Source organism: Engraulis encrasicolus, unplaced genomic scaffold (assembly GCF_034702125.1).
Source record: "Engraulis encrasicolus isolate BLACKSEA-1 unplaced genomic scaffold, IST_EnEncr_1.0 scaffold_28_np1212, whole genome shotgun sequence".
Lineage (NCBI taxonomy): Eukaryota > Metazoa > Chordata > Actinopteri > Clupeiformes > Engraulidae > Engraulis > Engraulis encrasicolus.
The window spans coordinates 698,043-716,308 of NW_026945577.1; the positions used below are offsets into that span (position 1 = coordinate 698,043).

The 18,266-nt window shown below is 45.3% G+C and overlaps 1 protein-coding gene across 1 annotated transcript in view; it reads right to left on the reverse strand.

The window, feature by feature from the left end:
- LOC134443100 (ELKS/Rab6-interacting/CAST family member 1-like) overlaps window positions 1-17,816 on the reverse strand; it is a 142,142-nt gene extending 124,326 nt beyond the window's left edge. The window contains exon 1 of the mRNA XM_063193034.1: window positions 17,634-17,816. The gene's annotated coding sequence lies outside the window, so the exon portion shown is untranslated. The remainder of the gene's footprint in view (window positions 1-17,633) is intronic.
- Between the last annotated feature and the right edge of the window lie 450 nt (window positions 17,817-18,266).

Sequence of the window (18,266 nt, forward strand, 5' to 3'; positions counted from 1 at the left end):
CACACACACACACACACACATCCATACAGAGAGAGAGAGAGAGAGAGAGAGAGAGAGAGAGAGAGAGAGAGAGAGAGAGAGAGAGAGAGAGAGAGAGACACACACACACACACCGTGCCGCTCACTTTTGGATAAATTTTTATATAAGTCAGTAATCTATATAGTATAGTAAATCAACTCAAACACACACACGCATAAAGACAGACTCACACACACACACACACAAACATACAGTACCTTGCTCTTTTTGTTTGGTGTTTAAGCTTACGCACGTATGTCATTTGTACACAGTATACAGTAAGTTTACACGAGTGTGAAAAAGTGTGTGTCTGAAAAAGTGTGTGAGTTAGAATGGCACAGATGAGTCACTCAGAGGCACGAAAAGTATCAACAGTACTCCAACTGTCTCTCTCTCACACACACACACACACACACACACACACACACACACACACACACACACACACACACACACACACACACACACACACACACACACACACACACACACACACACACACACACACGCCTAGCCTACACCATCTGCTTAAAGGTGACCCTGGAACAAGCAACACAGGGTGTGTGTGTGTGTGTGTGTGTGTGTGTGTGTGTGTGTGTGTGTGTGTGTGTGTGTGTGTGTGTGTGTGTGTAACAAAAGGGAGGACGAGAAAAAGACAAAAAGAGAAAAGACAGACTGGAAAGTGACAAAGGAAGAGAAAAGAAAGTCAGAGCTGGAGGCAGAGAGAGAGAGAGAGAGAGAGAGAGAGAGAGAGAGAGCGAGAGAGAGATAGAGAGAGAGAGAGAGAGAGAGAGAGAGAGAGAGAGAGAGAGAGAGAGAGAGAGAGAGACCTATTTAAGCTAATTTAGTCACTGACCAGTACAAGGTTTTTTTTAAATGTCTTCAGTGTGTAAAAAATAAAATACTCAAAATACTACCCAAAGCCAAATACCCACATTTACAAAGCGATAGACCGACAGACACACACAAAAATCAGCATCACCTCAGCATCATACTGTGCACGCACGCACGCACGCACACACACACGCACACACACAAACACAGCGGCTGAGGGCGCGCATTCACACACACACACACACACACACACACACACACAAACACACAAAAACACATCGTCTGAGGACACACGCACACACACCGGCTGAGGCCGCGGGCGCACACGCACACACACACACACACACACACACACACACCCCCACACACACCCTGAGGGCCAGAGAATGCCCCCGCATGCATCACATCTTCATCAGCACCCTTCACCACATGACTATCACTCTGGAAATATGAGGGCAACACACACACACACACACACACACACACCCTGACTGTGTGCATGCAAGGGTTAGAAGCTCACATCGCCTGCTTGCTCACACACACACACAAAATCACTGATACACACACATGACACACACAATCACAGATACAAACACACTGGCACACTGACACACACAGACACACTCACACACACGATCTCAGCAGGCCAACTGGGGTAACCGAGTGTGACAAGACTCTTTCGGTTTCATTAAAATCAATCGCTCACAACCCACGTCTCTTAATTGTGTGCCGTGTGTGTGTGTGTGTGTGTGTGTGTGTGTATGTGTGTGTGTGTGTGTGTGTGTGTGTGTGTGTGTGTGTGTGTGTGTGTGTGTGTGTGTGCGTGCGTGCGTGTGTGTGTAACAGAGAGAGATGTGAGCAGCAGTGATGATGGTTTTTCTGGGTTTCTCGTTGCCATGTCTGAACTTGTCCTGTCACACAACTCTCATACACGCCCCTACGCATCTCTCTAACTCTCTCTCTCACACACACACACACACACACACACACACACACACACACACACACACACACACACACACACACATGTCCCTACGCATCTCTCCACTCTCTCACACACACACACACACCTACGCATTTCTCTAACTCTCACACACACACGCCCCTACGCATCTCTCTTCCTCTCACACACACAACTGTTACGCCCCTACGCATCTCTCTACTCTCTCACACACACACACACACACACGCCCCTACGCATTTCTCTAACACTCTCTCTCTCACACACACACACACACACACACACACACACACACACACACACACACACACACACACACACACCCCTACGCATCTCTCTTCCTCACACACACACACACACACACACACACACACACACACACACACACACACACACACACACACACACACACACACACACACACCCCTACGCATCTCTCTCTCTCTCTCTCTCTCATCACACACACACACACACACACTGTTCCAGTGCACACACTTGACATTTCATGTTCAGCTTATCTGTCTCTGTCTCTGTCTCTGTCTCTCTCTCTCACTCACACACACACATACAGTCTCATCATCTTAATATCTAGTGCTACTCATCTCGATTCTTCTTGTAACATGACACACTTTAGCTCCCTCGCTATTTCAAAACAGTGAGACAGTGAGAAATAAAGACAGACAGTGAGAAAGAAAGAAAGAAAGAAAGCAAGCAAGAAAGAAAGCAAGCAAGCAAGAAAGAAAGAAAGAAAGAAAGAAAGAAAGAAAGAAAGAAAGAGAGAGAGATGGTAGGTCATAATGGGGTTGAGCATTGAGACCAGGTGTCACTCTAACCTGCAGCACTAAGACAAGACATGCAGAACTACAACACCTGGATTCTCTCTCTCTCACACACACACACACACACACACACACACACACACACACACACACACACACACACACACACAGACACACACAGACACACACACACACACACACACACACACACACACACACACACACACACACACACACACACACACACACACACATCTATGTACATTGTACACTTTGTTCAGTTTTCCTATCCAGGTCCCATTTCCTCTGGCTAACTCCTTCACGATACTTCTTGAACTTACCACCAGCATCAAAGTATTCATTATGACTGGAAAAATTGCACTTTTCATACATGAAAAGGGGGATCTTCTCCATGGTCCGCCATTTTGAATTTCCAAAAATAGCAATTTTTAGCTGCAAAAATGACTGTACTTGGACCATACTAGAAAATATTTGTTTATAACTTAGTAAACTTTCATGTAAAGATCAAAGTTGGCAATAGGAAGCCCAGTTTCAATGAGCAGCATAGTTGCAGTACCTTTTTGGACCATTTCCTGCACAGTGTCCCTTTAAGAATCGAAAATAAAATCGCTGCATTTTTCTCTGGTATTGTATCATACTGCATAGTGTGCATGTCGTAATGAATAGGTTTACGGTAGCCTGATAAACCAGACTAAATGTGGATGTCTAATTTAGTCTGGCCTCGATGCATAATACATCCGAAGATTGTTGATGAGAACAACCTTCCCTCAAAACCCTGCCCGCTTTGATTCAAAACACATCTTTGCGTTGTAATTGGTTTGCCAGATTCATGGCATTCTGGCTTCATTGAATCATTATGCGAGGCCAGACCCACCCGTAGACAAAACATTTTGCCGTCCAGCGGGTGGTGCTGGTTCACCAGGCTAGGTTGCCGGTTGTTATGCTTTTCATGCTGCTAAACTGTATGCTTAACTAACTATACATCATATACACACACAGACACACACACACATCTGAGTGGTAGACATGTGGGACTAACCAGCAGACACAAGTGGAGAAATGACAGCACAGAGAGCCCAACTCCATGGAGCAAGCAATCAAGTTTTCCCTGCTTCCGGCCTAGCCAGAACAACTTTTGCTGGACTTTTCCCCATTCAACATCGAGAAAGCAAATGAGAAAAGGGCCTTTGAATAGCACTTTGCGAGATATATAGCTCGTTCAAAAAGTCGAGAATCCCAAGAAAGCCAACCTAAAACTTCAGGAAAGTGGGTGTGAACATTTGGTGACGCAATGTCAGATCGATAATTATCGAGGTTGATCTCAGGCGGAAGTATACAACAACGAGTTCCCGAGCTTATGTTTTGTGTGACGACACACGCATCATCAACATGGCGCCCATGCATGGAACTAGCATGTAAACAGTATCATAAATGCTAAAATATCATCTTGTAATCACTATCAACAACACCAGTTGATGTCATTCAATTGCAGATGCACATATGTCAGTCATGCTGGTCTCTGACTGTTTAATTTAGCCAACTTAAGCTAAAATGATATGTCGTGGGTGTGGAGGTGAAAAAAAGAAAAGACAACCAAAACAAAAGACGCATGAATCCCGATTGTTCCGGGATCAGTGGCGTTCACGCGCCAAAGTCCAGAACTCTGTTGTCACATGAGCAGTGTCGTCAGCTGTCTCGAGAGGTCCCGAAATCGTGAAGGCACCAATAGAATTAAACTTCTGTCGTCAATGACGTCTTGTGATGTCATCACAAGGCCACAAGCACAAGGGAGGGCGGGAGACAGGATGATAACAGAGAGGAATTGTGGGAAGAAAGGTAAAGGAGGAGGAGGAGGAAGAGGAAGAGGAGGAGGAGGAGGAAGATGAGGAGGATGAAGAGGAGGAGGAAAAGGAAGATGAGGAGGAAGATGAGGAGGAAGAAGATGAAGATGAGGAGGAGGAGGAAGAAGATGAAGAGGAGGAGGAGGAGGATGAAGAGGAGGAAAAGGATAGGACAGGATAATGTCTGTCTAATAACAGAGATGAATTGTGGGAAGGTGAAGGAAGAGGAAGAGTAAGAGGAAGATGAGGAAGAGGAGGAAGAGGAGGAGGAGGAAGAGGAGGAAGAGTAAGAGTAAGAGGAAGATGAGGAGGAAGAGGAAGAAGAGAAAGATGTGGATGAGAAAGAGGAGGAAAAGGATAGGACAGGATGATGTCTCTGTCTAATAACAGAGATGAATTGTGGGAAGGTGAAGGAAAAGGAGGAGGAAGAGTAAGAGTAAGAGGAAGATGAGGAGGAAGAGGATGAGGAGGAAGAGGAGGAGGAAGAGTAAGAGTAAGAGGAAGATGAGGAGGAAGAGGATGAGGAGGAAGAGGAGGTGGAAAAGGAGGAGGAAGAGGAGGAGGAGCAGGAGGAGGAAGAGGAGGAGGCAGGAACAGTAAGGGCAATGGAAGCAACATCCTCTCTCAGCAACAACAGCTAGAACACACACACACACACACACACACACACACACACACACACACACACACAGCAGCTAGAAGAGCATAGCAGCGTGATTCACTCTCTCCCTGAGGCAATACACCACAGAAATAGAGGAAGAACAGAAGAAGTCATTTATTTTATTGTGTGTGTGTGTGTGTGTGTGTGTGTGTGTGTGTGTGTGTGTGTGTGTGTGTGTGTGTGTGTGTGTGTGTGTGTGTGTGTGTGTGTGTGTGTGTGTTTTCTCCGTTTGTGCCCTCCAGTTGTTTCAGTGTCTGTCTGGGTGGCATTTCTAATGGAATGGCCTCAGTAAGAATCTACTCAAAAACACACTGCTACCTGACACAGCTCATGCAGCGCGCACACACACACACACACACACACACACACACACACACACACACACAGCAGTGTTTCCCATACATTGAGGAAACTATGGCGGCCCGCCATAGTTTAAATTTGGCCGCCATAGTTTCCGAAAATGTAAAAAAAAAAAAAAAAAAATTAACTTTTTTTTTTTTTACGATTTCCGTTTTTGTTAATGAATTACGATTTCCTTCGCCCATTGGATGCTTCTTCTTATGCACATTGGGCTAGTCCAATGAAACACTTCGGTTATCTAAGGCCCGCCCCTCCCTATAGACCCCCACTTGACAAAACTAATCATCCCCTCAATAGTAGTTGACGACCACCTGGCTTAAAACTCTGGTGGACGATAGGACGCAACATTGAGAAAGAAGAGTGGCTACATGACAAGCGCAAAAGATAACACATACCCTAAATTGGACGCGGCAAATGTGCTAAAATCACTGACAAGTTGTTTAAAACTAAAAACATAAGGTCGAGCTAATGTGGTTCGGCCCGTCGGAGGTGGGGATTGAGGAACCACTGCTGGACGGCTCGATAGGTTGGTACACTGGGGCCGCGAGCGGACAGGTGGTGCTGGATAATGAAGAGGAGGAGGAGGTGGTGTAGGTGTAGGAGAGGGTTCGAGCAGGGGAAGAACAGATGAGGAGACGGGAGACGAGACGTGACTCAGGGATTGAGGTTAGTCTTCACCCGAGCACACCCTCTAGCTAATGCAGTGTAAGTTTGGTTACCTCTATTACCCATAGGCCTACCGTCTGGTGATAACTATGCGCTGCTTCGTTTCTCTTGCCTGGGACCAAGTTGTCATCCTGACTTCATCAAATCACTCGCAAACATGTACTCATTTTGATGCCTTTCCCTGCCCTTCTCTTGTAATGGTGTAATGCCAGCATAGAAATCTTTCATTTGTCTTGTCACAAGGCCGTGATGTGTGCTGTGTAGTTATGCGTCGTGCCCTGCTCTACTCTAGATCTAGCTGGCTTCGGCGTTTTTCCGCATGAAACTTAAGTTGTCGTCCCTCTTCACTCGCTCAAATCAGTAACAAATATGTAGATTTATTTTCATGAACTTCTTGTAGCCATTTCTTTTAATGTGTCGGCTGTCACACGGACGACATGTGTACTGTGTCTTGTAATAGCATGTTAATTACGTCGCAATGGCGCATCCCCGCCCTTTCCCAAACCCTACAATATCTTTTTTTTTTTCTTTCTTTCTTTTTTTTTTTTTTTACTATTCTGCTTGTCGCAGTTTTGTGCAACTACGATTTTATACAAAATGCATTTTTGTATTTTTCCCCTAATGTCATGTCACGTCATGATCAAGACATCTGAGTATTATCTGCCTCTTAGATGGATAAGTAAGACGCTGACCAGCCGTTCCCATTGTTAGGGAATCGCTACACGCGCTCACATGACCTGTTGTGAACACTTTAGCTATTTGTGTTGTTGTTGGCATTGCAGTGTGTAAGCTATGTTGGAAGTCTAAGCGATACGACTTGGTTTTGCTGTGGTGAAAAAATGGCGAGTTTCCGAAAAAACCCCACTTGTCAGACGTTGACAATCCGAGCCTCTTTTGATGAGTCTCAAGCGGCATTACAGTTCATGCCTAGATAACAACTTTTGGTTTTCGCGTTGGTAAAGGGGGGCGTGTTGTTAACATGCCATTTAGTAAGCAGGCTCACTGACTGTATGAACTAGAGCAATTTGACATTCAACCTAGGCAATTATTATTTTTACTAGATTTTATTATCATTATTAGATTTGGTGTATTATATTGCTTATATATTGCTTTGAAAGCCCACCTGGGAAACTCCCATTGTGACACTCCACTCTTAATGTGTTTGGGTCTGTGGGACCCATTTTCAGTTTTTGCTTTAGAAAAATGGTATGGATACTTTTTTATATTGAGATTCACTGGTCAGGGCTCATAATCAGGAAAATAAAGTTAGTTGTCCTCCTCTCTCTATCTCCTACCCTCAACATAGGCTACTCAGAACTTCAGAAGCAGTATGAAGGGAACATGGTGCACAGCAGCTTTTTTTCTTCCTTTCAGCCCAGGTCCAGTGGGCAAGAATATCTTCTGTGTAACAAAAACATGACCACCATATAAAGGCCTATACATTATACATACATTATATGTCTGTATATATACGCCGAGACAATATCATCATATACCGATACCGATATACTGATAGAGGCACTGGGCCCTCAGGAGTCAAAAATTGCCCGGGCCCTTTTCAGATCCCAGTCCAGCCCTGTCAGCACCCCTCGTGTAATAATAATGATAATTTCATGATTCTCAAAGTCGCTTGAATGTGTACGCCTATGTGTGTGTGGGGGAAAAGGCATAGCCTACCCTCTTAGACCCTTTTTGTCTATGCGTTAACAATTTCACAGTGCTCTTAAATTCTTACCTTTGCTCCTATTTTGTTTTATTATTTTTTTCATTACATAGACCCCTGCATGAGGGACGAATGAAACTGTGTTGTAAACACAAATGAATCACTGTACTGCATTTTTATTTTTTTATGTACTACTATTATACATGTCATGGGTAAAATCTTATGTAGCCTTATTTCTCAAAATATAAATGGCTGAAATGTAGGCCTATAGTTTCTCCATGCGCCAATGTCATACTGTACTCATTGTTTTGCCGTTTTGCATTTACGCTGCGTAAATACAACCCCCCCCCTAAAGGCCCGCGTGAAAAGACACACCACCCCCCCCCCCACCCGGAAAAAAAATCCCGGCTGCCCCCATAGTTTCCGAAATTTCTGTGGGAAACACTGAATAGTAACGATAAGCTAAATAAGCTTTTTGTTAGTATTTATTCCGTGTTAAGAACATGGCATGGCATATGAGAATTCTGGCTGGGGTGCGTTTCTCGACAACATCGTGCATCATGCTATCTAATTTAGCTACTTACTTGGTTGCAATGCAATTTTCCATTGGAAACCTAGTAAGTTAACCTAGTAAAGCTAATGCCACAACACTTACTACTATTGACGCCATAAACACAATTCATGTCGACAGGCCGTCTCTATTTATTGGTAAAATGAGATGCTGATCAAACAGGCACATTCACACTACCACTTTTTTTGAAAACCGATATGAGTATGAGTACATTTCTTCCTGTACTTCCCGATAACGAGCATCAATACTTTTACCCCGAACATACAATGAAAATAATCATTCACGTCTAGGAGACGTTCAAAACAATCGCTTCGTTCACATTTGTTCACATTGAAGCCAGCCACTACCAGCACCACAACTCGCATGTACAGTACTGGCCTAATGGTTAAGGAGATGGGATTTAGATCAGAGGGGGACTGTAAACAATACCCTTTAAATAACCGTAAAGTCGCTTTGGATAAAAGAGTCAGTTGAGTGTAATGCAATGTAATGAGTCTGACTGACACGTGCTCTCTGCTTATTGGTCGATTAAGATGCTAATCAAACAGGCACATTCACCAAGACCCGAATATGTTGCACACAAATGTAAACAATGAGACGTTAATCAAAGATGTGTACAGAAACATGGCACGCACACACACACACACACACACATGGGTCATGGACGTTAACCAAAGATGTGTACAGAAACATGGCACGCACGCACGCAGGCACGCAGGCACGCACGCAGGCATGCGCGCACACACACACACACACAACAATGGCTCATGGCAGTGGTGGCTCAGTTGGGAGAGGAGCCTGTTTTGGCAACCAGAAGGTTGCAGGTTCAAGGCCCGTTCTGCCTGACCCTCAAGGTGCTTGAAGGACACACACAGACAGACAGACACACACACACACACACACACACACACGGCAGACAATGGCTCATGACCTGGTTATGGTAGTGATTACCTGGGCAACCGAGCACACAGCTCTACTGTGAAGGGGGCTCTAGTGAGTCTAGTGAGTCCATCCAACTATCCTGAAATAGACAGCACAACAACAAGCCAAGCTGAGAGAGTGTGTGTATGTGTGTGTGTGTGTTGAATTTGTAAGCGTGAGTGTAATTGTGTGTGTGTGTGTGTGTGTGTGTGTGTGTGTGTGTGTGTGTGTGTTGAATTTGTAAGCGTGAGTGTAATTATGTGTGTGTATGAGTGAGTGAGTGAGTGAGTGAGTGAGTGAGTGAGTGTGTGTGTGTGTGTGTGTGTGTGTGTGTGTCACTGAGGTGCAGTGCATGGGAGTAGAGTTCACTTGTGTACGCTGGGTCAGTGAGATTAAGTGAGGTTACTCACTCATTCACTCACACACTCTCTGTCACACACACACTCTCTGTCACACGCACACGCGCACGCGCACACGCACACGCACACGCACGCACACACACACACACACACACACACTCACACACACACACACACACACACACACCCACACACACCCACACACACCCACACACAGGTTCGGGACAGGACCGGAGTGGTAACATTAGTTCCCATACCACCCAGGTTTGTCCAGGTTACACACACACACATACTAGTACTGTGAATGGTGCTTCTAGTCCATCAAGCAATCCTGAAATAGACGGTGTGTGTCTGTCTGTGTCTGTGTCTGTGTCTCAGAGATGCACTTCATTGGAGTAAAGTTCACTTGTGTTCGCTGGGTTAGTCGGATTACTCACTCATTCACTCACACACTCTCTCCATCATAAACCCAATAAAGAGTCTGTTAGGTCCACTCTATGATAATTAAATGAAAACACAACTAACTAACAAAGGACACACACACGCCACAAATGTCTCTCACACACACACACAGCATGCACATCATCAATACACCATTAACAGCACGAGGCCCATGCATAACAAACACACATTGGCCTTGCACTGTAACCTATACTATTACACAGACTCTGGGCCCTTCTCAAAACCTAGGATAGTGCACTTCCAAGTGTATCAGACTAATTAGTCACGCACAGTGATTGGATACTCTTTGGTGAACTCTACGGAATATCCAATCACTGGGTGTGACTAATAAAGAGTATCCAATCACTGGGTGTGACTAATTAGGCTGATACACTTGGAAGTGCACTGTCGTAGGGTTTGAGAAGGGCCCATTGTGTGGGCTACATAATAACTTACTTCCTCAGTACCCTCACTGTTTCAGCCAGAGACACCCAAGACCTTCCCCCTCTGTGTTGATCACCAGTGGAAAGATTTGAGACTCCTAGCTATACCCTAGATCAGGGGTCCCCAACCTTTCTGGGTCAGAGGGCTACCAGGGGCTACTCGAGGGCTACTCAAGGGCTACTTTTGTTCAAAATTCTCTACTGATGTCTTGACATCATTCGCAAATCACACTAGATTGAATGATAAATTGCTTATACGGTATAAGGAAATATTCTTTATAGGCTATAAAGAAATAATCCCATATTTAAAGAAAAGCCTTAACTGTGACTAAAATCTGGTAGTCGTCACTGTTTATTGACATCCTTGGTGGGCACCTCAGAAGCTCCTGGAGGGCTACATGGCGGCTGCGGACACGACGTTGGTGACGCCTGCCCTAGTGTAACTGAGGTGATCTGGGTGAGTTTGCCACTCGGGGCTCAAACCCGCCACCTACCAGTCAAGGTTCCAGTTCATAGGCACAGCGCAGCACTGCTGATGGAACTGTACAAGACGTCGAGAGGGAGGTTTGAACGGCAAACTCTACTATCTGGCATCTGTTACACTAATTGACTACCCCCCCCCCCCATAAATACAATGTAATGAGGACTAAATTCTGCCCCCTGCCGGGCGGCATTTCTGTACAGGTAATTTTCTCAGATGTTAAATGTGGAAAAGGCCCAAAAGTTGTTGTGGTTGAACTGACAGTGGGGAAACTGTGTTGTTTTCTACACGGAGGCGGGGCGTCATTGAAGGCCACAAGCACAGGAGTTAGGATAAGGGACAAAGAAATTCTAGGTTGTTTCGTCTGGAGGCGGTATTACGTGCCTACGTCACAATATTTATGCGCGTCCTTGTTGCCGACGGTGTTTGATTCGTCGCCATGACAACTGTCCATACCGTCCCTAATCTTAACCCTAACCTTAACCCTAAACCTAAACCTAACCCTAACCCTAAACCTAACCCTAACCCTAACCCTAAACCTAACCCTAAACCTAACCCTAACCCTAAATTGCTTGTTTGAAACTAGTGAGTCCCAGTGCAGTGCCCACTGCAGTTCGGCAACGAGGACGCGCATCACTAGTGACGTAGGCACGTCCGGACGAAGTACCCTACGAGTCCCGTTAGGATAATGGAAAGAGCCCTGGTGTGTAGCGTACTCCTTACTAGACCCTCCTCAAACCAGGGGTATCCTAGCCTGGGAGCTCCCATACTGCCTTCAGTTCTACACAATCGTTTCGATCTGAAAGACAGTCTGGAGAGGATGACTCATAACGGCCAAGTTCATGGTACCCGTCTCTGTCCAATCAGAGAGCGGAACGGGTGTGTCATAATGGCTAAGCATTCCGACCTTTACTGTTTCTCTGTCCAATCAGAGAGCAGGGCAGTGTGTCATAATTAAGCAATATGACACGAGTGGGAGTGAGGTTGTTCTGGGACACCCTCACGGGTGTGATTCGCCGCAGGCACGAAGCCGCAGGCTGAGTGCCGTAGGTAATTATATTTATACAGAATATAGTATTCTGGACCCTACAGAATTTACCATAGGCACCTCCCCAGACCTAATCTCACTTGTGATTAGGTCTGGTGTTAACCAGGCAAGGGGTATCCAGGGGTGTAGTAGCAAATATTGAGCCTTATGTAGTCAATCAGCTCCAGTGGACATAAATTGGGCTGTGCGTTGAGTGACCCCCCTATATACAGAACATGGGGCTCTGGTGACTCAGTCACACTTTATCCCCCTGAAAGACACCGCTGGGGGTATCCAAGAGCTACCTCCACCGCGTGGATCATCAGAGGAAAGATTTAAGATTTTCAGATTTTCAGATTTAAGCTCATTTGCAGACATGACACAATGGTATTAATCTGTCTGTATCTGCTGAGTGGCAGGTGGGAGCTGTTGGAATATAACAAACAGCTAATTTGTTCATTTGAATCTGTTACCACTGCACTGCCTCCAAACTGGAATAAGACAAATGGCTGATTTAAAAAAAAATCTATTGCCTATGTTTGCATATTAATGCATGTGCTTCAAGGTTTTACTCTTGGTCTGTGTGTGTGTGTGTGTGTGTGTGTGTGTGTGTGTGTGTGTGTGTGTGTGTGTGTGTGTGTGTGTGTGTGTGTGTGTGTGTGTGTGTGTGTGTGTGTGTGTGTGTGTGTGTGTGTGTGTATCACCCAGGGATCAAACATTTACAGCCAGTTAGGGGGCATCACATAATACAAGACAACCTTGTGGTAGAGGTAAATCATCTAATAGAAGGGCCTACATTTAGATGCCTGCAGGTATATCTATTAGCAGGTTTACCACTTCCTGTAGGTTAACTTCCTGCAGGTCTGGTTTATCTCTTAACCAGAGAGAGTAGAGAGAGAGAGAGGTTCCATTGGCCCATTGTTTCCGGGTTCTATTATTGGGTCATTCCATGTCAATTCACATGATTCCCTAGAATCTCCCCAGGTGACCCTCTCCGATTAACCCGATATCTCACATACAGGTACCTTTTGATGTCAATTGAAAGAATACCAAGTATTAGCACCCTACGTCCAACGGTTGCGGAGATGAAGCCCTCCAAAGTTGGGGTGCCATGCCCACTTTTCAAGCCTGTGAATTGCATACAAAATTTACAAGCAGATTTTGACACCTCTGTTTTTTGTTTGAAGGAAGATACAGGCCTAAAAATCATCATGGCCCCTCAATATGACCCTGTCTACCAGATGATGTACTTACAAATGGCATGCCTTGATTATTTTTGGCTATATTAAGCCTTAAAAACTGAATTAGTGAAACGCGTGTTGAAGAGTCTTGCCACTTTGGGGTTCCAGATCTTGGAAACTATGTATGCTTTGGGAGTTATAATTGATTTTCCATCATATTTGGGAACTGTACAGTGTATTCCAAAAAAAGTAGGGCGCTCAGACTTTAAAAGATAAAATAGGAGGGACTCAAAAACAGCTTTGGGACAAAAGTACCTTACGGTACCCTCTACTTCAGGCCTCAAATTAACCATGTGGGCACTTGATGACTGGAACGCCCTTTTAACCCCATGTACAGTAGCACTGTATCAAACATTCAAGCTGGGAAAAATATTGTTTTTCAAAGTTCTTCATATTAATCTTGGCCTTCAAAGTATATGTGTTTTTCTCTATATCGTATCACAGTGTCTGTTTAGTCTACTGCCATCTGCTGGTCTAAAAAAGTAACAACAGCGTAATGTGAGAAAACAAAAGGGGCTGGAAAATCTTGCCCATAATTAAACAATAAAGCACTGTAATTATTATACAGTATATTGCTATATAGTTATGATTTTAACAAGCATGATGAATATTTTTAGTTTAAATAATTTCCTAAGTGTGACTGATTAATGCTCAATCATGATGCCAGTCCCAAGATGGCCTCACCCTGCATTACATTTCTACCAGACATGGGGGTGGGGGTGTCCTGGTAGAAATGTAATCATGATTCTGCATAATGCTCGTTAAAATCATAATTAATTTATAGCAATATACTGTAGAATTAAAGTGCTTTACTGGTAGCCTAGCGAGCTTAACCCCTAGGGGCGTCTAGATTTCTCGGCTACTTTATTGGTAAATTATGGGCAAGACTTTACAACCCCTTTTGTTTTCTTACATTACACTGTTGTTGCATTTTTTGACCAGCAGATGACAGCAGACAAACCAGACACTGTGGTAAGACATAGACAAAAACATATACTTTGAAGGCCAAGATTAATATGAAGAACTTTGAAAAACAACGTTTTTCCAAGCTTGAATGTTTGATACAGTGCTACTGTACATGGGGTTAAAAGGGCGTTCCAGTCATCAAGTGCCCACATGGTTAATTTGAGGCCTGAAGTAGAGGGTACCGTAAGGTCATTTTGTCCAAAAGCTGTTTTTGAGTCCCTCCTATTCGATCATTAAAAGGCTGAGTGCCCTACTTTTTTTGGAATACACTGTACAGTTCCCAAATATGAAGGAAAATCAATTATAACTCCCAAAGCATACATAGTTTCCAAGATCTGGAACCTCAAAGTGGAAAGACTCTTCAACACGCGTTTCACTAATTCAGTTTTTAAGGCTTAATATAGCCAAAAATAATCAAGGCATGCCATTTGTAAGTACATCATCTGGTTGACAGGGTCATATTGAGGGGCCATGGTGATTTTTAGGCCTGTATCTTCCTTCAAACTAAAACCAGAGGTGTCAAAATCTGCTTGTAAATTTTGTAAGCAATTCACAGGCTTGAAAAGTGGGCATGGCACCCCAACTTTGGAGGGCTTCATCTCCGCAACCGTTAGACGTAGGGTGCTAATACTTGGTATTCTTTCAATTGACATCAAAAGGTACCTGTATGTGAGATATCGGCTAAATCGGAGAGGGTCATGTGGGGAAGGCGTGTGAATTGACATGGAATGACCCTATTGCAAGGGAGAGGGAGGAATCCCCCTTTAGGCAGACCTAGGCAGACAGAGATTCTTTAAGTCTACTCTCTCTGTAGGCAGACCTAAGGACTGTTCTATTCAATGCTAGGAGTATTATGACACGCCCCTTTGGGCAGACCGGAACCTGGTCATGTTAGGTGCCCATAGCAACCTATTACATTGGCATATCTCTATACTTAAAGAATCTCTGACTTGACCTTGTTTTTCTTACAGTAGTATAGCCCCCTGTCAGGGCCCGGGTTATCCATAAGGGCCAGTGCACAGTGCCCAGGGGCACCAAGTTTTTACCGCCAGTTAGGGGGCACCAGATGACACAAAGTAACTTCACAAATATTGTTCATAAAGGGGGACCTGTGAGGTGCAGTGGCCCTGGGACACCACACCACAGTGTCTTAAAGATGTTTTGTTTTGGTCTTTTTTGACTTCATCGATGACAGGACAGTATGAGAGGTGGACAGGAAGCGAATGGGGAGAGAGATGGGGAGGAGTCGGCGAATGACCCGGGCCGGGAATCGAACCCGGGTCGGCCGCATGGCAGGCGAGTGCCCTGCCGGGATGGTCATGGCAGGCCCACACCACAGTGTCTTAACATGGTCCTGGTGGGAGTATGTTTCCCCTTGCCCCTCTTAATCAATTTCCCCTCTCTCTCCTTCTCCCTCACTCACAGTAACTAATAACAACCAGTATTTGCTGTTGAAACACTCCCTGCAAGCTAAGACTGGAATGGAATAGATCAAAAGGCTAATTTGTTCATTTGAAATGCTGTTTTTAAAAATTCTATTGCCTATGTTTGCGCATAAGTCTGTATGTGTCTTGAGGTTTTCCTCTGTGTGTGTGTGTGTGTGTGTGTGTGTGTGTGTGTGTGTGTGTGTGTGTGTGTGTGTGTGTGTGTGTGTGTGTGTGTGTGTGTGTGTGTGTGTGTGTGTGTGTGTTAGGCTACATCAGACACTGTCGGCCATGTCTGTTGCTGTGTCATTCGAGGTGAACCGACTGTCTCGTCGAGTGGGGAGGTGGATGGACTCATTCGCCGGTCAAACGGCGGCAACCTGTTGATGCGAGTGTGCTTACAGAAATAAAAATACAGCTGCCTGGTCTATTCAGTAACCTCCTGCGTTGGGTTAATTAATGTTTCACAAAACTTGTCCAAACCAAACCAATGGCCGGAAAGACCATGATGGGCGAACAAATGCCATTTCTTTCCCTCCAGGGTCTGACTACGGCCTGACTTGATGTGCATGCTGGGAGGGTGGTGGACGCAACTACCTGTATATGTGTTTTCGTCTATTTCTGTTTTTATTCAGTGAGACCAAAGGCAATATTCATGCTGGCATGACAATAAAGTCTATTCTATTCCATTCCATTCCATTCTCCTGACATCCTGCGTGTCTAGGTAAAGATGCTTCATCAGGTTGTAGTGGCTCAAGTCACTACTCAAACGTCAGCAGCACAGCAACTCGGTGTACTATGTATGAGAGGGGCATAATAAACTAGCTTAGCACCCCATGAGGAAAACCAGTGACTTTACGGTGACTTTTCTCATGCGCATCCCAACGAGACAGCTTTAGGCTGAATCTGTTCAAGCTTGTGGGTTGCAAATCAGGCTCTAGACACTGTCAAATAGTTTCCAAACAGTAAGCTGGGCTACAGAAACGAGTTCAAAAGGTAAAACCCTAGCACTTCTCTGTTCCTGACAGCAGTCAGAGGTCCAGAGCAAACGTTAGTACCTCCCAGACTATAATGGGAGGGGCGCAGGAAAACCATTCCGCCTGTGGTTCGGCTTCCTCAACTAAAATGTGCTGTGAATCTGACAGAGGACAAACTGTCATTTAGCTTCCACATCAAAGAGTTTGGATGGTTGGTTGTGAAACTATGGAATACCCTCCTCACTCAACTTCAACACTACACACTCAAGCCACTGTTAGTTCTATGCCACGAGCCACGCTGGACATTGTGCTACTTTGTTGCCCCAACATTCGGTTCCGTTATGGAAACATTTTGACTGACACAACCCTTTAGTCTCAGACGCACACAAGGGAAGAGATGTCCATCAACCACCACACACACAGGAGATAAGAGTAGTAGTCAGATCAGCGACTCAGTGCTGTGCAAACATTGAGTGTACAGATTAGTAATCCTGCGAAGAGCATACGGGCGGGTAGCCTTAAATATGGAGTCTGTCTCCAAATATGCTTACTTAAGTTTCACACTGTTGCTGCGTGCCGGGGGAACTGAACTCGCTCGCTACCTGCTGGTACTACAGTTGAAACGAGACACTCTTTTGGTCCCTCACGATCCTAGTGTCTTTTTTCCTCTCTTTTTCACTCCTCCATTGCCTGAGTGAGTTCGCGCAACAGCCTTTCGGGATCCCTCCGCTCAGCACGAGCGAGCCCCAGTTGGAACGACAGAACTAAAGTGAGCATTCCGATTCGACCCTCGCTCACTCGCAGTCTCCATAATCCCTCGTCTCTTGTAACGGCTAGCAGACAGAGAGACGACACTGCTGCCTGAACTCCCTCACCACAAGCTATGTCCGACCAGCGAGGGAGGGAGAGAGGGAGGCTACTCACACCGACCGACAACACAGCAACTGATGTTGAAGCACTTTTAAAAGCTGTCTTACCTTCTTCTGGATCCCGTTAGTCCGGTTCTGGGAAGGCGAGTGCGTCGTGTCTCCTACTCCCGGCTTACCGTTATCTCTCGGAAAGCCGTTATCTGGCCGAAAATCCCTCTTTCTGAACACTTCTTTCTCTTTTTGCCAGTACCACCAGCGGCTCCGTGAGCCAGGGCGCTTCAGTGACGTAAAGAGTCGGGATGCGCGTGCACGTCTCTGGCTCCCACTAGCGCCACGTTCTAGAACTGGATGGCATGTTGTGCGTGCCGTGCGCGCGAGCAGCTTGCGCCATGACGGAAAGGTCAGCGCCTAGTGGTCAGCCGCCCTGATGTGGGATAGGATATTACACAATCAATTAACTTAACTACGAACTTTAATAGCCCTGTATCCGGAGTGTTTAACATGTAGATTGAAGTTACTTCTCAAGTTATCATTTCAATCTTTAAACAACCCACCATCACTTCTATTTTAGTCCAAGATGTCAGACTGACATTCTTTTGACGGCTCTTCCCAACGGTAATCGGGCAACCTGTTATACCCCAGTAAATATCCTCCACCCCCACCAAACCACTTGCCCCCCTTCCTTTTCCCCGGAGTCTGCTGGGCCCTGGAGGAGGGTGGGGGCAGCCTGCCTGCCTGCCT